At 44.7% G+C, this 20,942-nt stretch overlaps 1 long non-coding RNA gene across 1 annotated transcript; it reads right to left on the reverse strand.

The window, feature by feature from the left end:
* Window positions 1–1,178: 1,178 nt before the first annotated feature.
* LOC111833472 (uncharacterized) lies at window positions 1,179–5,202 on the reverse strand. The gene is made up of 2 exons (XR_002835762.1): window positions 4,833–5,202; window positions 1,179–1,494 (listed from the first exon to the last, which is right to left on the reverse strand). It is a non-coding gene; the product is annotated as an uncharacterized lncRNA (long non-coding RNA).
* Between the last annotated feature and the right edge of the window lie 15,740 nt (window positions 5,203–20,942).

Consider the following 20,942-nt stretch of genomic DNA (forward strand, 5'->3'; position numbering starts at 1 on the left):
TCTTAGTATCCAGCTCCCGTCTATGTCTGTAATTGTACTTGATGTTGCCTGATGGCTGTAACATGGACAATTAAAAAACTAAACTTCACATACTTAGCAACACACAAGCCGCACTCAAGGTTTTATATACATATGCAATCTGTCTTTATATACATATGCAATATATGAACGTCACATGTCATCTATTTCACTGTCCACAAGATGGCGGCATTGTCAAGATGTTTGATGGCGACATTATAATGTTTCTTCAGTAAGTACAGTATACAGTAGAGTGCATACATACTTAAACACGAGTATTTTATGTGCATGATAAAGGTTTTTAGATTGAAGTGTTTTATTTTGAGTGAACCAGGTCAAGTGTGGTGAGAAATTAAAATATTATGTCTGTTTTTCACATGTTTAGTCTCAGCAATCCTACTTGCCTGTTCCAGGCTAATATCGCAGTCTTAAAATACAGCATATGCTTAAATGTATTACTCAACTTTAAAGGGTCACTTTTAATACCTATAATTTTAAATACTGTAAACAATTGTCCTCAAAAGAGTTTTTACTTGTCTGTTTGTTTGCAAAAATAACCATAAAGTCTTTTAAGACTAGTAATTTCAGCTATCCTATCAATAGGAGAGTAGGTATACCAGGTGGAGACTGGCCATTGGGACATTTGGGAATTTTCCCGGTGGGTCAGTCTCGTGAGGGCCGGTCTTTCTTCCCCAAATACAGAGCCTTTATATTAGCGGTACCCAACCCGTTGGTCGATCTTGGCAGGTTTCCTGGTCAGCCGCAGAAGATGGTTAATGGATGATGCTTGATGGCGATCGGAAAATATTGGCAAAATATATCAAGAGGACAATGCCCCCCTCCCGCCCCACATTCCCAGGCTACTGTTTGTTGCCAGTCTGCCCCAGAGTTAGACTATTTTAAACCAAGTGTACATCTCTGTAATTCAAAAGCATTCTCATGTCAAGACATCTAGAGGTTGCACCTTTAATATCTTACCACATCAAAAGTGTGATAGCGACATACCGTAACAGACGGAGCCAGTTACTGTAAGTGTGACTAATCCCCATGGTGAAGATTCCAGAACAGCACATAATTAAAACAGGAAGCAGGAAACAGGGAAGTTAGTCCAGCTTACCCCAACAAGATCGGATTACAGGCACAATTGAATTGAACTATAATTAAGTTAGTTTTTCTTTAATTTTGCCCAAAGTCAGCAATTTTTACAGAGACTCGTTCAATACAGTACACCTGCAGTGGAAGAATACATCTGTTTAGTCATCTGAAAAATAAGCTTGTTGAGCTAGAGTGAATAGATGACTGATCCTACCTAACGGACAATTCAGGCCCTGTCTTGCTGTCAGAAGATGTACTGTATGGTCTGTTGGCCCAGCCGTCTGCCTGCTGGCCCCCTGGCAGCCCGGGGGAATGGGGTCCTCTTCAGGGCAACGGGACGCACAGACATGATCCGGGGGAGTAATGGGGCCAGGTCCTCATCTGAGAATGAGTGAGACGGAGCCAGTGTAGGGAAAACAAGGAGCTGGGGGAGGGGGGACTGAATCGGGAAGGACAAACTGGGATTAGCTTGGATGAAAAAGCACATTTGTTAAAAAAGTAATAGTAATAAAAATGAACTGGGTCAAATGGGACAGAAGGCCTTTCAGTTCTGGCTGTGTGTGTCAACAAGCTTATTCTATCTGCTGGCATCTTCTCTGACAGGAAGCCAACACAGACAAGAGGTGGGCATTGATCTGCCCATTATGTGCTGGGGGGGGGTGGGGGGGGGGGGTGGTTAAGGGCACCGATTGTGTGACCTGAAAGACTGCCCACCCCAGGCCGATGGGAATCCCGCAGCTCGTACCCTCATCTGATTAAATGGGAGAAAAAAAAATTGTCACCCTCGGTAAACGAATCACCTAAGCGTCAAGTAAACATTGCAGACGGTGTCACTGGGAGTACAAACGCCTGCAGAGGCCCAGCATATCTCGGCCCACCTTGAGGAGGTAGAATAAATCTCGCGGTTCAGCTGGTGAAACCGGCCTGCATTTCAGCTCATCCATTTCGGAAGGGTTAGAATCCACGGGGACGGCGGGGCGGTCGGCGGTCCTGTGCTTTAGTGGGAGGTGGGTGTGCTTTGTGTGTGTGTGCGTGTCCTTGCATTTTTGCATGTCTCTGGGGGAGTGTGGAGGAGTCTAAAGAGTGGGGTGGTGTGTGTGTGTGTGTGTGTGTGTGTGTGGGGGGGGGGGTGCTATTGCATTGCTGTTGTTTTTAGCATTTATCCTTCCTTTTCTGTGACATGAAAACCCACCCCTACACACCACGAGAAAAGCCCCCGCAGAATCGCGCCCCGCGATCCTTTCATTCGAACCAAAATCTAAATCTGGATCTTTCGCACCCGTGTGCAGACACTTCACAGCAATTGTGCCTCCATTTCTGCAACACCCTCTCCTACAAACCCCCCCACCCCACCCCCTCCCACTTGACCCTTTGAGTCTGGCATCCCTGCCTTGGGTTTCATCTGTGATCTTTTTTTAAATAATCAGAAACAGTGGGCTTCATATTCACATAGAGGAAGATGCACGTGTCAAAGCTGCAACCGGGACAGAAGAGTGTGTGAGAGAAATATATGCGTTACATACCAGGTGTCAAATACAAGACAAGTGTCATGTCAAATTGTAGAAATGTCTGAATAGAATGCGTGAAAAAATTCTGTATTATGTGATACAGGCTTATATGTACAACAGGAGCAAGTCCAGGCCAAGGGGGCATGACACACAGGTTGTATCTCGAACCAGGGCATGTCCGCAACAGAACAAACACCACAACATCCTGTACACAAATCATCGGTGTTCGGATGATTCTGAGCTGCTTAGCTATTGATACCTAGTGCGAAGGCCACTGGAAATAATTTTATTAATAAATAGAGAAGAGAAGTGGAACGAAGACAAAGGGAGCCTCCCTTATTGGCTGAGAGTCACCTGATCCGGGAGAAGCTCTATGCTGCCCTCTGGCTGACGGTGTGGGAATAACACCCGACCCCTCAGAACAATCCTTGCTTGTACTGTACATGCCTGTGTGTGTGTACGTACATGTGTATGAGCATGTCAGAGGAGCAGAGGGGTGAAAAACAGGAGGTGCTGGTGAGGGAGAAGGAGGAGGTGGCTGAATGCCAAAATGGAAAATGATTATTAATCTGTCTCCCTCACTCCGTCTTCCCCCTCACTCAGCACACCGGGTCAAGTGTCATTCCCTCCTCGTTGTCACGGTTGCCAATCACCTCACATTCCACAGCAACCGTTTCCAAGACAACCGATGGATTCCGTTGCTAGGCACCTGGAGCTATGCTCGTGACTGTTTTTTATTTATTTAAAACACACACGCAGAACACACATGTAGATCCACATGCACCTAATAACAGCTGATTAATAGCACTGCTTCGGAATCAGTTTCTCACCGTCGTCAGAATCTGTCATTGTCAGCAGGCTGCAATGTGCCGCCTAAGCATAACCAAAATGCATATGTGTGACATCCCTTTGAAAGGAAGGAGCATAAAACAGAAGTCAGGATGTGGAATATTTGAGAGTACATGCATTAGTACTGACCATTTACGCAAGCGCACGACCAAGGCCAACGCACTGCATTAAAAACCAAAATAATTACATAATACTAAATTTAATCGGTTCCGGCAATTTTTTTCTTCCATGTCTCAGAAAATTTCGGAGCTTTCTGGACATTAGTTAAACCGAATGAGAGCATATTAATCAAAGTGTTAGTTACAGAGGGTGAGTTCGCTCTACTGCTCCGTCGGTTTGAACAAAAAGGGCGGGTGAAAGGGGAAATTTGCAGCCTGAAGTTTCTTCCATCCCTGGAGTTCCCTGCATCGACCTCTCACACACACTGCATGACTGTTCCAGCACGCTCCACTAGATGTTTTCCTTGTTCCAAACACAAAGCGTAGAGGGACATCTGATGTTCTTTCATGGTGATGAAACAACTGGCACTGAACGATAACAGAATAGAGTCACCCCCCCCCCCCCCCACCCAAGCATCTGATGGCTCCTTTATTAGGAACGATCACAATGACAAAAAAAATCAACAAGATCAACAACAACAAGAACAACTACTACTGTCTGAAACACTCATATGTACCGCTGACTGTCACGACAGACCGTGCAGGTAATCCACACTGACGGGGTCTACGGAGGAGAGGATAAAACAAAGGACTTATCCTTCGGCTTGTGGCACCTCTGCTGAGCAACCCCCCCAAATAAGAAGACTGGGGAATTACAAATTATAAGGGGATAAATAAATCCCAAGTCTGAAGCAGGACTTTGGCTAATTAGGGCTGTTCCTCATTGGCTAAGTCATAAAGATTACTCTCCATGCTGTGTCACAAACGGGCTCGCTGGAGTGCTGCACTCACTCCCTCGTACAGTCTCATTCATGGACACCACTCTACCCCCCCCACCCCCTCGGCCCCAGGAGAAACAATCTACTGCCCGTGAGGACCAGGATTTCTCTGAGTGCTTCAAAAATGGGTCCATCCAGGGGCCTTCTGCCACTTTGACAATGGGGATCGTGGGGGAGGGATTTATATAATCTTGATAATTAGCATCTGCAGCAAATAGTAACAAGAGATAATGGGACTCACAAATGCATGGACTCAAACCCATCAGAGCTTCCCCTCTTCCCCCCTAAACTGCCATGTGCTCGAAGTGACCTCCCCCCCCCCCCCCGTCAAACACTGCTCTCAGTCTCTCATTGTGCCAGCGAAGAGAGAGCATGTGTAATCAGGGCCAATAACTCAGGCACAAAAGAAACATTCTGCGTCTAACCTTCTCGGCGGTGGCGAGCTTCCTGCTACGGGAGGTAATTCACAGCGGCGGCGAGCGGCTGAAACGGCACCGTCCCCTTTTAACATCCGCGCTCCATCAGCGTCTGCCGCCGAAGCAAAAACAAACAACAAATAATCATTTAACTCTTACCCTGATGCCAGCTTGGGTTCTATCAGGGTGACGGCGCGCCTTCAGGCTTGTTTACCCACAAATCACCGGGGAAGACTGGTTTCTCCGGGTGGAGAGGTCAGAGGTCAGGGGTCAGGGGCCGACGATGGCTTCCACTCAGCTACGCGTATTCTCAAGCAATAACATCGACATCCGTATTATCAACCCAAGAATACCCGTGGTCGAGATAGGAGCACATGGACTCTCTCTCTCTCTCTTTTTCCTTTCTTTTTTTACCATCTCATCCTCTGAGAGCTGGAGGCAGAGGAGGGGTGTCTGTGGACAGGTGGACAGCAACCTGGAACAGCAACAAAAGCATATTTACAAAGGCTGTCTTTCTGTGTTATGCAGTGTTATGCAGTGTTATGCAGTGTTAATGCAGTGTTGTGGTTATATGCTCCTGTTATATGGGCCTACGTGTAAAACTACGTGTAAAACTTGGCTGTGTTGAGGAGATGTGTCTGAAACGTGAACCCGGTCACTGTCACGAGGGCAGCGACAGATCGGCTGAGGACACACGGAGGGGTGCATCCAACATGGCCGTGGTCAGACAGGGGCGCCGGAGCGAGCCAGCAGGTCGGTTTCAGGTGTGACATGACACATCAATCAAACGCTACGCGGAGCGATGGGCGTCCGTTCCGCTCTGCGTCTCCCGATGGCAGGCGGAGAGAAGGATGGCGCGTCTTTGCGGAACAAACACGCAGCGGCGCCGGCTAAATCAGTCCGTCTGTTCTAATAAGCGTCGCATGCAGGCCCAATGGGACCCACAGTCGCGTTTTATCCACCGCTCAGTCGGACACATCACTTGACCCTGTACAACCCAATTATGGTTTTATTCCTGTAATATTTGTGTTGTGTGTAAATCCAGTGTGTCAAATACCGATCTAACGAGCTAAGCTGCATTAAACGGGACGCTACTAACATTGCAGTCGTTTCCCTGTGAGTGATTTAAGGCGGGCCGCAAACTTTGCAGAGCAGGATCCGTGGAGATTTCAGAAAAAGAGAAAACGCAGAGCCAGAAGGTCCAGCAGCACAGAAGCTCTTCAATACAGGCACAATGCTGACAGAGAGACAGAGCAGCAGAATATACAGTTAAAAGAGTAGGGACTGGAACATGACTGGGTGGGCGGGGGGGGCTGGAGGGGACTCCCAGGCCGTGGACAGAAACAGCTCCATTTCGCTCCTTCCTGGGCCGACCGGTCTGCCAAGCCGCATCACGGGTGGCGTATATCGGAAAGCCGAGTTCTGGGTCCAAACTGCGGCAGCCCCCTGCGAATGTCAGGCCCCGGGGGGCTGGGCTGCTCCCCGGGGCTCACAGACCCTTCCCGAGATCGATGGCGAGGGCTGAGCGGCAGCGAGATTGATAACAGCGGCGATAACAGCTCTGACAGGAAGAATGGCTCCCGCTGTGGGGGCTCCCGGCTCCTCCGCTTCCTCACCCCACCCCACCCCACCACCCGGGCTTTTGCATGGGGCACTAGGATGACCCCCCCCCCCCTCCCCAAAGGAGCTGGTGTGATCTGGGGAGCCTCACAGGCACAGAACACTGTGCAGCCAGACATGTAAGCAGGGCTTTAAGCCCCGAGGCACACGGGGGGGACACAACAAGGCCCCCCACCCCCCACCCCCTCCCAGTAGACATAACACAGATATTCCCTGAGCCCTGACATGCCCACACACGGCACAAATATTGTCCTTTCTAAAAACACATAACACGTACTGTAGAGTACACACATTATACACACATTATACACTGCAGATTACACACAACATTCACTATCATACACTGCAGCATACACACATTATACACTGCAGATTACTCACAATATACACTGCAGATTTCACACATTATACACTGCAGAATACACACATTATACACTGCAGATTACACACAACATTCACTATCATACACCGCAGCATACACACATTATACACACATTATACACTGCAGATTACACACAACATTCACTATCATACACCGCAGCATACACACATTATACACTGCAGATTACTCACAATATACACTGCAGAATACACACATTATACACTGCAGATTACACACAACATTCACTATCATACACTGCAGCATACACACATTATACACTGCAGATTACTCACAATATACACTGCAGAATACACACATTATACACTGCAGATTACACACAACATTCACTATCATACACTGCAGCATACACACATTATACACTGCAGATTACTCACAATATACACTGCAGATTACACACATTATACTTTACAGATTACGCATGCTATGCACTGCAGATCACACACATTATACCCTGAAGATTGAACGCATTATACACTTGAGATTGCACATATCACATACTGCAAATTAAAACAATATACACTGCAGATGTCACACATTATACTCTGCGTATTACACACATCATTCACTGCAAATTATGCACATTATCTACTGCAGATTACAGGCATTATATTCTGCAGATTACACGCAATTTACACTGCAGATCATACACATTATACACTACACATTACACACAATATGCACTGCAGATTCTGCACATTATACACTGTGTATTACACACAGTATACACTCCAGATTACACCCTATGTATTACACACTTAATATATTGCAGATTACAAACACATAATTTTCCTACAGTTGCATCAGGTGCTGCAGTCTGAAGTGTCCATTTTCCTGGACTATGTGTCTCAATTAGATGCAGACAGAGCAAACATGCAGTATGTACAGCGTACATTCTGTCCCACATTGTTGTACTATAGAACTTATGGATGTATTAACTGCAGACAGAGATAGTGTTGTACGGAGTAAGCCGGCCAAAGGAATTACTGCTGAAAAGTTGAGGTGGAATCCAATCTGCCAGGCTCACAAACAGAAGAGGGGGGGGCGTAATTGGTCTTAACGGGCCGCTCCTGTCATCGCTCACTTCCTCACGCCGGCAAACCACGCGCACCGCGACCACGCCGACGCGCCCCTTTGATTCCCAGTCACATTACATCGCAGTCAGCAAATTAGCATCATGGCAGAGCTGAAGACGAAGCTGGGAAGAGCAATTACCAAATGGATGTCAATGTATATGTGTTACAACACTGAAGGGAGCCCAATTACCAAACAGATGTTTTGCCCCCTCCCCCCCCCTTCCTCCACCACCTTCACTTTCATTCTCAGCATCCCCCTGTCCTCCTGATGTTGCTGCTATTGACAACACGATGGACCTTCAGCCCCCCCCGCAAAAAATTACAAAGGTTGGAGAAGTCAATCTGAAACAGGGAGTGATTGTGGGAGGGGTGAGCATCAGCACCATGAACAGCTCCCAGTGGGCATTTCCATGCTGTTTCTCTCTCTCTCTCTCTCTCTCCCTTCCTATCTCTCTCTGATCCTCTCTATTTGGCTGCTTCTCTCTCTATAGCTTCCTCAACATTTTCAACAATTTGTTTTTTTTTTTGTAATCTGTCATCGCCGCACGTTATCAAGCTGCCACCAAGCCTTACACACCTAATAAGTACACGTACACGTCTGCGTGTGTTTTAACACAGAGCGCTGCGGATATCGTACAGCTTGGTCAAAGTTTTCGTCACATCATTTGTCATTCATTGTAACAGATTTCTTAGATATATTTTGACTATATTATTCACACAACAGGATTGAGAACCGCTGCATAAATATGGGGAAAATAAATACAGCGATTAAAAAGGCAAAATCTATCAGTGGATTAACAGGACTGCTGCTAGAGGATTGAACATCAAATTTTCCTGAAGTCTCCTGGAATCCCCACCCTCTATGCCCCTCCCCACACCCTGCACTCACCGCCATGCCCCACCACACCCTGGGCGCAGGATACTGAAAAAACATGTGAAAACACAACTGCCACCCCCCCCCCCCCCCCCCCCGTCACTGACCTGTAACACAACACACCGGCCTGATCCACATTTAGACAGGATAACAACATTCCGGCAACAATCTAGCCACTTCTAGATATATTTTTTTCAAAATTAATTTATTTCCTCTATTCTTGGATGTTTTTTGGAGCTACATCTTGTGTCAGTGCATTTAGACTGAGTAACACGTAACAAGATATGATGCTGATAATTTTTTAAACGATGTAATTATCTTGTAGTGTTATTGATCTGTGCCAAGCAAATTTTATATAAAAAAGAAAGTACTGAAAAAGATACATATAAAAGGATGGTAATATATTTCAGAAATAATACAATGTTCCATTACATTTACTATTGAACTGGAGTCTATGCATTTTTAATTAGTAATATATGTTAAAAAAACAACAATGTGTTAACAATTCTTTAAAGCTGTGAATCTTTTATTTTTTTGTCAATCAAAAGCTATTTGAATGTTACATTTTTTATTGCAAAAACTGGAATAATTCTGAAGTGATTATGCACTTGCCTGGTGCACCGTCTATTTCACAGCTCCTTACGTGTGAAAATATGACATTAATCTTTGTAAAAATTCAGTTTGTCACGTTTCTTTTCCACATCAGAAACTTCATCCCACAACTCAGTCCTGCAGTAGATCAAACAGTCACACCCTAGATACTCCACAGTGGCTACGGCCATCCGATGAAGGCATTTTACGAAGTGCAAGTTCATTTTGAAGTCTTCCCCAACTGGTCCCCTTTCTCGGCTGGGAGGTAACACAGAAATCATTGCCTGGCCTTGATAAGCCAACAAGGAAACAATGAACTCCCTCAAACTCCGCTTTAGGCTTCTAACAGCATGGAAAACAAATGTAACTGCGATTTAAGTTAAAAGAGCCAAGAAACCGGCTTTATTCTGAATGCTGGATTATGTATAATGTGTTTTTTATACACTGTGGCACAATGCCTGCACTGGAAGATTAGATAAGATACATTTTCCTTTATTGGTCAGGATGCAGTCCCTACTTACACTGCTAAAAATGCTATATAGATTTCAATTCTACCCCTTGAAAGAATCTCTAAGTGTCACATAATCACAATAAAGCAAGTACTGGTTATTTTAAAAAGACAACTTCGATGGCACTGAATCGGTTTGCATCGCATTTCAGAACTCTATTGACTGGCGTACTGAAACCGGTTCAGAATCCTATTGACTGGCGTACTGAAACCGGTTCAGAATCCTATTCACTGGCGCACTGAAACCAGACGGGGGAAGATCTCCAAAAGGGAATGTTCCACTTCATCACTGGGCAAGAGCCAAAAAAAACTAATGCTTTTCTAGCCGTCTACAGTCACTGGAGAGAGGAAAAAGTTCAAGAGGCCAATTTAGCTTTAATGTCTTGGGGCGTGCGCGCGCTCGTGTACATGCGCGTTCAGCGATGTCGCCCTGCTCTTCATAGAAGCAGGTGGAGCCGCTGAAGTGATCATGATGATTGAGTGACCATCAGTCTTACGAAAGCGGATGACGGGCAGCCGCATGACTGAGAATCGGCAGTCAGACAGATTTGCGATGCAAAAGTTTAAGTTTAATATCATAATATTTATTTTAATATTTTAATATTTCAAAGCCGTTTTCATTCATATATCTATACATATAGACGCATAATACATATATATTAAAATGCGTTTTTTTTTTGTTTCAGATAGCTAATTTATTATGTATATATGCTTCAAAATGACAAACTATATATATGCAGAAATCTTAACTTCCTTGTCTGAGCTGTGGTTACTTGCAGCGGAGCAGCAGGAGAATACGACGGCGATGCTATCTGTTGAATTGTGGGCTAATCCAGTAAAAACTGGAGCCACAGTGAACGGCAAAGATCGAGAGTCGCCCCCTCCGTAATATCGCAGAAAACATTTCACTTCTCACTCAGCCTAAAGCTGTCTCCTGTCCGCTGTCACAAAAATGCACTGCAAATATCCCTGCGAAGATTTCCAGTGCTACGTTAAAAAACTAAATTGCTACTAACCTATGGACCAATGTACAATTCTAGCAGTGATCCGCCTTTAAAAACCTTTAAATTGTAAAGATCAAACAAAGCAACGTTATCCAATCTGTCAGTGTTGCCATTTAATTTTGTTTTATGTTAAACGCACCAAACAGCGAATACGTATGGCTTACACAAGTCGTGATGTATATATAAATATATAATGTGTATCTTACGCATCCAAACAATGATTTTTTTAAAACTCACCCGTTGTCTGAATATCTGCCATTGTCTTCTTTCACACACACACAAGTCAGTGACACAATTCTGACCGTGTATTGGAAAAAAATATAATAATATCACAGGGAAACGCCCCCTCCCCTCGCTCCTAATTTCTGTCCCCCCTCCCCTCCCTTCTTCAACCGCTCCTTCTTTTCTGGAGGAAAAAAAGAAGAGAAAACGTCCAAGTGGCATCTTCTGTTTTTGAACCGCACTTACCCCTCGCCGATCCCCGTCTCCCTCCGGTTTCTTGCCTCCATCCCTCCACACACACAGACAGACACGCAGCCGCTCCATCGCGAAGCCTTTCTTACGAGCCGTTCTATTGTGGAGAACAGACCGTCTGCAAGAGGGGCGCGGTGCAGTCGATTTAGCGTCGTTTAGCTACTCAGAGAGGGAGAGAGACATGGGGGAGGGGTGTTTCACAAATGAAAAAGCATTATTATGACTATTAATACAATTATCACGCGTTAATACTACAGTATGCTTTGTACGCAATACTGTTATTGAGTTGCAATATCATGTCTGATTGTACTATCAGGTTGGACCGTGTTAACTGTCCAGTGGTTGAGACAAACTATATATTAATCAATTCAGTGAAAATGTTTATACAAAAATAATAAGAAAGTTTTAAAGTTACAAGTAAATTATTTCCAGTCATGTTGTAAACACTCTGGGGACGCTAATTACAATGCGGTTCGGTTGCTAAGAGACCCTTCCTTTGTGTCAGTTGCCCCAAACACGACCCTAGTCCACATAAATGAACTTTTACTCATTTCCAGGTACTGTTCTGTTCCAACCATATTCCCCCCTTTTCAGTCGAAAAGCAATGAAAATGTTAAACTCCCTTATTTCCCCAGTATTATGTGAAATTACCTAATAAAGGAGAGATGGAGTTTATGAGACAAGTGGGTTTTCCTCCAGAAATGAAGGCGGATGTACATTTGCGCTTTTTTCTTTTTTTGCTAGAAATAATGATGAAAGTAATGAAGTGAAAAGTACTGGAGCTGTTTATCATGTTTTACTTGGCCTACAAAAATAACAAAGATGACGTAATATTAAATTACAATTTTTGTGCTTTGAAAAAAGTATGCGCGTGTGTGTGTGTGTGACTGAATACCATGTTTCACAATTTAAATGGTGACTTAAATTCCGTTTTATTTGAAAATCACTGGTATTATGTGGTATATACCATAAGCACGCGTAAAACTTTATCCTATATGAAAAAGACTTTTGACCCACACACGTGTAAAAAGATGATAAGTAATCACTTGTTGAAAAAGTTTTAATTCAAATCATGCAAATTCATATAGGCCTACTTTTTAATTACCTATGGCAAGTTTTTTGTCACTGTTGCATTAGTATTAAGAATGTTAACAACTTAATGAAAATTCAGAATGGCTGCGTGATGAGACTGTACTTATACATATAACTACATTTCCTCAGTATGGGCGCTTGCTGGCTAATTCTGGGTGGTTTGAATCTTGCCTGAACTGTTTTAGCTCCGAAAAACACGGCAAGCAAGCTCTCGAGATTCCAGAAAGGGGGAAACGTGAGGGAGGCTGCAGGCAGACGGGCTGTGGATGGATATCCGAGCGAGCTGAGCTGTCTGGCTAATCCAATCTCACGGGATATCGCGGCGTAGCCATTTTAAACAGGCGTGCTGAATGGGATGGGGGCTCCCTCAATCCCTAATCCTTTCCTCATCTCTTGTAATACTTCAGCTTGTCATCCTAAGCATTTTAAAGTAGATCCACACAAAGGGACAAACCCAGTCCAATATACTTTGTCTACATTTTGATTAGGCAACAGAATAGCCAAAGAAGAACTAACGAGGGATAACTACTAAATTAAATTATTATAATCATTGTTTATTATCATTGTGGGTGGCTGCAATAGAAAATCCCTTTAATGTCCACTGATACACCACAAAATCCCATTAATTCGTTAATATTGCGTGACAATCATGATGGCAGACATGCTCAGATTATGGCATCTGAGTGATTTAAATCTGATACCTTGACAGAGTGACGTAGCCACCGGCACTTGACTGGTTATGTATGTTCAGTTTCCAAACAGAAAGCAGACTTCAGCTCAGCAAGACGCAGACAGAGAGCATCCGAGAGGATCCAGCCCATCAGTTTCAGAAAACCGACTTGGACATTAAATTACTGGAAGGAGGAGATGGAGATTTCATCGTGCAGTGCTGCTGATGATCCCATACACAGCCAACGTGCGTGCTTAGCTAAAATGCTAAAATGCTGCACTGACTTGGAGTTTGCGGCTCCGCAATATCAATCTAGAAAAGCGCCTTACATCTTATGGATTTAGATTACTTTGTGTGTCTGCTTATTAGTGTGATGGAGAATCTTATATGTTCCTATAGCGAAAGCTGGAACTATTTTACAATGAACACAAAAACATTCATTCATTTATTATCTGATTGCGTGTTATGAATCCACCCTGTGCAAGAAGCCGGCAGTGTGATGTCATGCCGCAGTTTTCGTCATGAAAAATAAACTTAACTGGTTTACTGTAAATACCTTCTTAGCCGTTTCATTTATGCCACCTACCTCCTTAACAAAAAAATTTAAACAAAGCAGACAACATGCAAACATGCAATCAACTTTCACCACAACTTTTCTTTAGATTAAAATTTTTGCACATAAACTAACAATGTGTTTTGCCTAATTATAATAAATATGCCATTACTATTATTTGGCATTGGCTTGCTGATGTAATATGTCTCAACCGTGTCTTTGAATTTCAATAGCTACAATTAAGGTCAGTGTTTAAAATCTTCGAAAAAGCACACACTGAAAAAAACTGTGAAAATGTCTGCAGCCTGTGACACTACACTACCCACAAGCACTATTTTACCCGAATGATTAATAAGACGTTCTTGATTGGGTAGGAGGCCGTTAATGTCATGGCTTCTCTGGATATAGTTATGATTAGCGTAGCCTTTCGCTGTAATGTCGGCTGTTCCTTTGTCCCAGTGTTTCACTGCCTATGGCAGTTTATTATGTGCGTGTACAGTTTGTAAACAGTGTTCTAATGGAGCATTTAAAATTGAGGATCCCACCCATCAGTTTACAGAGTGGTGGTTGGGGGTTGGGGGCTGGAATGCAGTCATAACCACACTAAATACCAAAATCTATAGTTATATAAAAATTGGTTTCAAATTTCCCTTTCAGTTTGCATACTTACATGTGTTATTGCAATTTGGTTGAAAATGTAACAAATTCAGACAGAAATGTATAAAGACAAAAATGATTAAAGGGAGAGCATATGCTTATTAGGGTCTTTTATGACCAGATAGACCAGGAAGATGCCAGTTTGAAGAAAGGTCATTCGAAATCATTAATGTGTTTTTCTCCAGCACCCTGTGTGATCTGTAAAGGGGAAAACAATGTCAGGCCCAGTAATAATGGCAGAGCAGCCTGCCTTCACAGAAACACTATGTAGCACACAGATCAATCAGCTTAATTGGTATAAATGTCTAACATCCTCAGCCATAGCTCATAACATTGTTGTCTGGCTCCTACACTATAAGGCAATAATCTTTGAATAAGTTATAATTATTCTAGTAAATGAACATGCTATGGGGAATTAAATGAACTAAATGGTCCTTCTTTCAGGTGTAATAGACATATAAACTCCATTCGAATTTAAACTAAGCACACTTACACAAAGGGGCATTGCTAGACATTTTGGGCCCTAATAAGGCATATCATATTGAGCCCCCCCAGTCCAGACCAATCCAGATATGTTCCAAATTTTCCAGGCCCCCTGCTACTCAAGGGCCCTTGGAATTGTCCTAAGTTTCCCCCACCTTACCGGGCCCCTACTTACATATACTGTACAGTATGTGTCACAGGATTTAGCTGCTCCTTTGGTCAGGACGTAGAATTCTTAGCCCTTCAAGGCCTTGTCTTAAATGATTCTTAATTATTTTGGAATTATTCTTAAATAGATTTTTTTATCCTTCTCTTACGTTCTTCCTCCGTACTCATTATTTTGCACAGTTACCTAAATATCACACAGTTTGTCTAATTCCATTAATGTTTAAGGAAGTTCTACTTTTCAGAATTCTAGAATCCAAAGTCCCTAGAGCGAGCTCAATTGCAAACAAAAAAATTATAATTTTTTTAATTAGCGGGTGAATAGCATCAATAATGCTAATAGAATAATGGACATGTTTCTGTTGCTCACGTGTGGTGCCCCAACCCCACGTCTTACACACCATTAGACTGCTATCCTTGCAAATCGGGGGGTGTGGGAAACGTCAAGCTCGGCCTTCTTCAAAGGGCACACCGATGAAAACGCAATGGGCCCCAGGGCGTCGTTTACCGGACAAAGTGAGATCACGTTCAGTGAGATTTTACGTGCTGCCCGAGTCGTACAAAGGACTTCCTGACCAACTGGGGATGAAGAGGCTTCTGTTGTAACACAAAACACAAAAATCACGCTGCTCATCCCAGGACACGCTGTGATTTCGTATATTAACGTATATTTGTAAATTGTGCTTACGTGAATTTATTCAAGGCTTCCCGGCCGCCTTTGTTACGGAGAAGAATTTTTTAAATTTAAAAATATTTTTATTTATTCATTATGAATTCATTCTTGAACCACGCTTTGACAGTCAGCCATTTTACACTTAATATTCCACGCCAGCTTTTTTTAAGTGTTTGTTTTTTTTGACTGATGTGCCATTTTTTCCCCCTGCAGGCACGAATGTGCCCTGGACTTCAGCTCTGCCCGAGCTTATTTTGGTACCGACCGGGTATCATTAGACTTTGGTTACGAATGATGCAACTTCGCTTTAAACCAGAGAAATCGGGCAAGTTTGTCGAAGGCACCTCAGGTAGTCACGAGGGCTTGGTACCGAACGGCTGCTTTTCGCTCCTCTGCAAGGCGGAAGACTAAAATTACACATATACACAGTGTTATTTATGACTGAGCCACCGGACACCCCCGACCCCCCCAACCCTTCCCCACAATCGTTAATTGTTGCATTTTAAGTACGCATCAGAACCTTTACAACACGCTGTTAAATTTAATAGCGATGTACCTCGCGGTACCCATACACCAAATGGCCAGATTATTAGGTTCGGTCACATTAGGACGTCTGAGATGGTTGAAGTGATTTTCAACGTGGTGTGACTGGTTGCACAATATGTGGCGGTTCCGGCATCTCAGAGACAGTCATCCCCCCGGGAATTTCGTTCACTACAGTGTCCAGGATTTACAGAGAATGGCGTGATGAACAAAAAACATCCCTGGGGAGGCAGTTTGGCTTCTGAAAACACCAAGATAATTTCAGAGGCCAGAGGAGAATGGCCAGCCTAACAAAGACCACAAGTGCAAAAAAAACACAAGCTCGGTATAACAGTAGTTGAATGGCTACTCAGTCCACACAACTTCAACCCTTGAAACAGTTCTGGAGGCAAACTTGGGACCTACCTGGAACCAGCTAGGTAAAAATGCAATCCATCCATCCATTTAGGTGTAGCTAATAAAGCGGCAACTGAGTCTATGTCAAACAATTACACAGTGGCAGTTCGAACCACTAAAGAATTAACCTTGACACCTTGTCCTACTCGCAGTTCTGAAACAGATTTAACTGGCGGATGGGAAATCGTAGCTGGTGGCTTTACCGCACCAGCTGGCTTGGCAAGACGGTGGGGGGGGGGCACTGTCCAAAATTTTCTTCTGGCAGCACATGAAAATAAAACTGAGAACCTTTGCACAGTGTGGATGATATGACTCATACTCAAAAACCATTGACTTCTGCCGGGAACCGTACAGATAACAAGCTGCATATATGCCTTTCCTTTAAAAACAGTGCATAGATCACCTCGATCATTCAACCCAAATGTCTCTGTGAAATAAATGTATAAACAATAGTTTCAATGCATTTATAGCATTAGTGACATGTGTTTTAAGTCAAGCATATATTCTTAGTCTAAATGATAAACGATTTTCTTTATTGAGGGTCACTCCAAAGGTTATCCCAAGTGCATGCTGCAGAGGTTGGCTGTTCCCAGATCAGTCTCAGGTCATCTGCCAGTCAGTCTCCGGTTTCCTCGCCAGTCCCTTGTAACAGCAGCCCGTTCCTGTTCGGGAACCATGAAAACAGGGAGGCAAATCAGGGGCTTTGGCTGCCCGCCCCGGACTCTGTGTTGATCAATCCTCCCTCCCCCCCCCCCCCCCCCCCCCACCCCAAGCCGTGGGAGGCCTGCTCTTCAATAAGTAAAGATTACAGTCAGAAATTAAGCATGCTGGATCGATGCACTTCATCACAGTAATGCGATCATTCAAGGCCCAGCAGAGTGCAGTGTCCTATGGTTGGTGAATGTAAAGCTGAACGAATGGGTTGGATCCCTTTGCCTTTGGTCGTTCTCTGTTTATCAGGAAATCTCCCGAGTTCGCTCACTTCCAGCCCCCCCCTCACACACCCGCACACTCCTAATGGCTGTGTAACTGTCATTGATTGACTTTTCATGGTAATCAGGGGACTGCAGCGAAAAAACTAATATTTACATATATTATTTATCTAGCACTGCAGACATTCACCCTGCCTTATATTATGTTACAAATGGGGGGTGGGGTGGGCGGGGGGCAGCATGGCAGATTAGGCCGGACATACATGCACGTTGGGTAGGGGGGGGGGGGTTCCACATCCAGCATGCTAACAGTTACCCTCCTTGGTGGCGAAGTGAGTGCAAAGCAGGCGGAGCCTCTTCCCTCCCACGTGAAAGAGGAAGCCGCACAACTTTCTTACCAGCCGGAGACATGGATCGCAGTGCTGACTTTGCACTGCTGAATTTGCACTGCTGAATTTGTACTGCGTGCTGCTCATACCACCCATCTGCTTTAACATCTCAAGGCACGATCGATCGGTCAGTCAATCAATCACTTCATTAACTGATTGCTGGGCGTATCTGTGCCTGACCATCCATCTGACGGATGCAGAGAAGCCTTTGAGAAGACGTGTGGCCTGGCTTCCTGCGCAATACGAACCATATCGGCATGCACGGGTTCAGCCAAAGGCGCTGCATGCTCGGAGAGCGCCACCCATAGGAATCCCTGTGAAGTGCACGGCACCTATTCCAAAGGGCATGAGGGTCGGAGCTGTGATTTTGTTCTGCCTGTTAAATAAGTCTCCTTACTCCAAATAAACAGTTGGGTTCTCCCTGAAGCAGTCTGCCTCATAAGGTCAAGACATTACAGCCTCTCTACCACTCAAGACTGACAAAAGCCAGGAGCTACACATTCGTTCTCTCATTTCATTCTATCCGCTTCCCTCCTTGCATAGTTTAAAAGCCAGAGGTACATGTATCCATCCATCCACCCACCCATCCCTCCATCAGCATCATGGTGAGTCTCAGAAGCACATTAAGGCACATGTTACATCCTATAGCCCCCCGGAATATCTCAGGGCCCCTCCCTGCATTGGGAAAAATGGAATGGCCAGTTAATTCAGCAACACCTGAGTGTCCATGCTGATGTCAGTCTAGGACCCCCAGAGTAGTTAGTCTGCCCTGTCCGGGATGCACAGGGCACAAAGGGGCACAAAGGGGGCACAAAGGGGCACAAAGGGGGCACAAAGTGGCACAAAGGGGGCACAAAGGGGCACAAAGGGGGCACAAAGTGGCACAAAGGGGGCACAAAGGGGGCACAAAGTGGCACAAAGGGGGAACAAAGGGGCACAAAGGGGGCACAAAGTGGCACAAAGGGGGAACAAAGGGGCACAAAGGGGGCACAAAGGGGGCACAAAGTGGCACAAAGGGGGAACAAAGGGGCACAAAGGGGGCACAAAGGGGCACAAAGGGGCACAAAGGGGGCACAAAGGGGCACAAAGGGGGCACAAAGGGGCCCGCTGAGCATAGGGCAAACCAGCGGTTTATTATTTGTGACTTTACTACTTTCATTTTATGTTGGACATTTGATATTCCTTAATGGATTCCTTGCTTTCCGGAGTCTGAGCATTTTATATCTTGGAGACATGGGTCTGTGATAAATAATATATAATTTTAACAGTGTTATCTCATTTTCAATATAGAAACCAGTCTGATCACAGATGAAATCGAACCTTCTGCCAAATCGCTGATGGCACCATTACACAGTTAATCCGGAAATTCAACATAAAGCAGATTTGTCGTGGCAGAAGGCACTACTGAGAAACACGGAGAATTCCCAGCATTCATTGCGACGCATGGCATCGAGTAGCCATGTGACACTGCTTTTTGGGCACGCACTCTGGATTGCTTAATTTTGGTTACATATTACATAAAGACTGGATTTTTCTTGCGCAGGATGAAACGGCACTCTGCTGTTTTACGATGCTAATTTATGGGAAGTGACAGAGATCTACCATAAGTCTATGAGTCAACACAGGCAGTTTGTTTTACTGTTGGGTTTGTTATAATTAGTTAGAGTGGTGAACTGCGTTTCAGCACTGCAAACGTAAATAATGTTTCAACTTAAAGCACCGTCGCCTCATACCTCCAGAGTTACGGCTTCGAATCTTCCCCTCCTTTGTGTGTTTACGCGTTACTCCTGTTCTACGGGCTTTTCCAGTTATCTCGGATTCCTCCTGCTGCCCAGATACATGTGGTTAGGTGAAGTGGTGCCTTTAAATTGCACATGGTGCGTGTGTGTGCGTGTGTGCGCGTGTGTGTGTGTGCGCGTGTGTGTGCGCGTGTGCGTTTTCCCTGCCTTGTGCCCTCTGCTTCGGCCATTATGTCCAGTTCCACTGTGACCCTGTGCTGTACAAGCTGCAATAAAAGATGGATGGAAATTAATAAACATTAAAGACCCCAGATTGGAGTAAATCACTTGACAGCGACCTGTGGCCTTACGCTCAACTAGATTCATGGTCGTCGTTGACACTCTAGATTGTGTCTCTGTACGTCCCTATATCTCATTCTCCATTTACAGTTTTTAAACTGCAGTTATCTAACATACCAAACGCCAAACCATGCCAAGCCTTCGTACTGCCATCTGTCAAAGGCAAGAACCATGAGGGAACGTCCCGAGCCCCTATTACAGGTCCAGCTGACCAACCACATTTGCCTCAGCCCTATGATCTGTACCATGGCAGGCCATCTCCTCAGGCATCATAGAAAATACCGCGCAGAACAACCGCATTGTTCCTCACCTGCCTCCTGCAGCCCATCAGCAGGTAAAACAAGCATGAATCTCAAAAGGCAGCCAATATGGCCATTGTGGAGAGAACCAAAAAAAAAAACAACATAATAAAAAAAAATGAAGAATTCACTGAACAGACCAACAATTCAAATATATTTCAAAGGAGGACAAGCAGTCCCTTGATATACCATGAGAAGCATGTTCCGTTTTTTTCGTTTCGTTTGCCTGGCGCGAGGCTGAGGGGATGTTTTTATCGAGCAGAACTCCCTGTAGTGGCTCTTGGGGCCTCGACAGGTACCCACCCCCCCCCGGAGAGCAGTGAACGCCCCTGACATCCTCCACCTCGCCAAGGTGGAGGAATAGGCAGGTGGAGGGCTGGCACGATACGTGCGTCGCACCAAGCGCCGGGGAGGCGTGAAAGTCATTCAAGAAGCAAACCTCTGTCCAGTAGGTGGTGCAGTGGATATTAAGGAGATGAGTCACCTACCAGCAGGGGGTTCTGTAGCTATTGAAGAAGCAAACTTCCATCCAGGGTGTGGTGCAGTGATTATTAAGGAGATGAGTCACCTACCAGCAGGGGGTGCTGTAGCTATTATAGAAGCAAACCTCCATCCAGTAGGTGGTGCAGTGGTTATTAAGGA

The sequence above is a fragment of the Paramormyrops kingsleyae genome, chromosome 5 (assembly GCF_048594095.1).
Source record: "Paramormyrops kingsleyae isolate MSU_618 chromosome 5, PKINGS_0.4, whole genome shotgun sequence".
Classification (NCBI taxonomy): domain Eukaryota; kingdom Metazoa; phylum Chordata; class Actinopteri; order Osteoglossiformes; family Mormyridae; genus Paramormyrops; species Paramormyrops kingsleyae.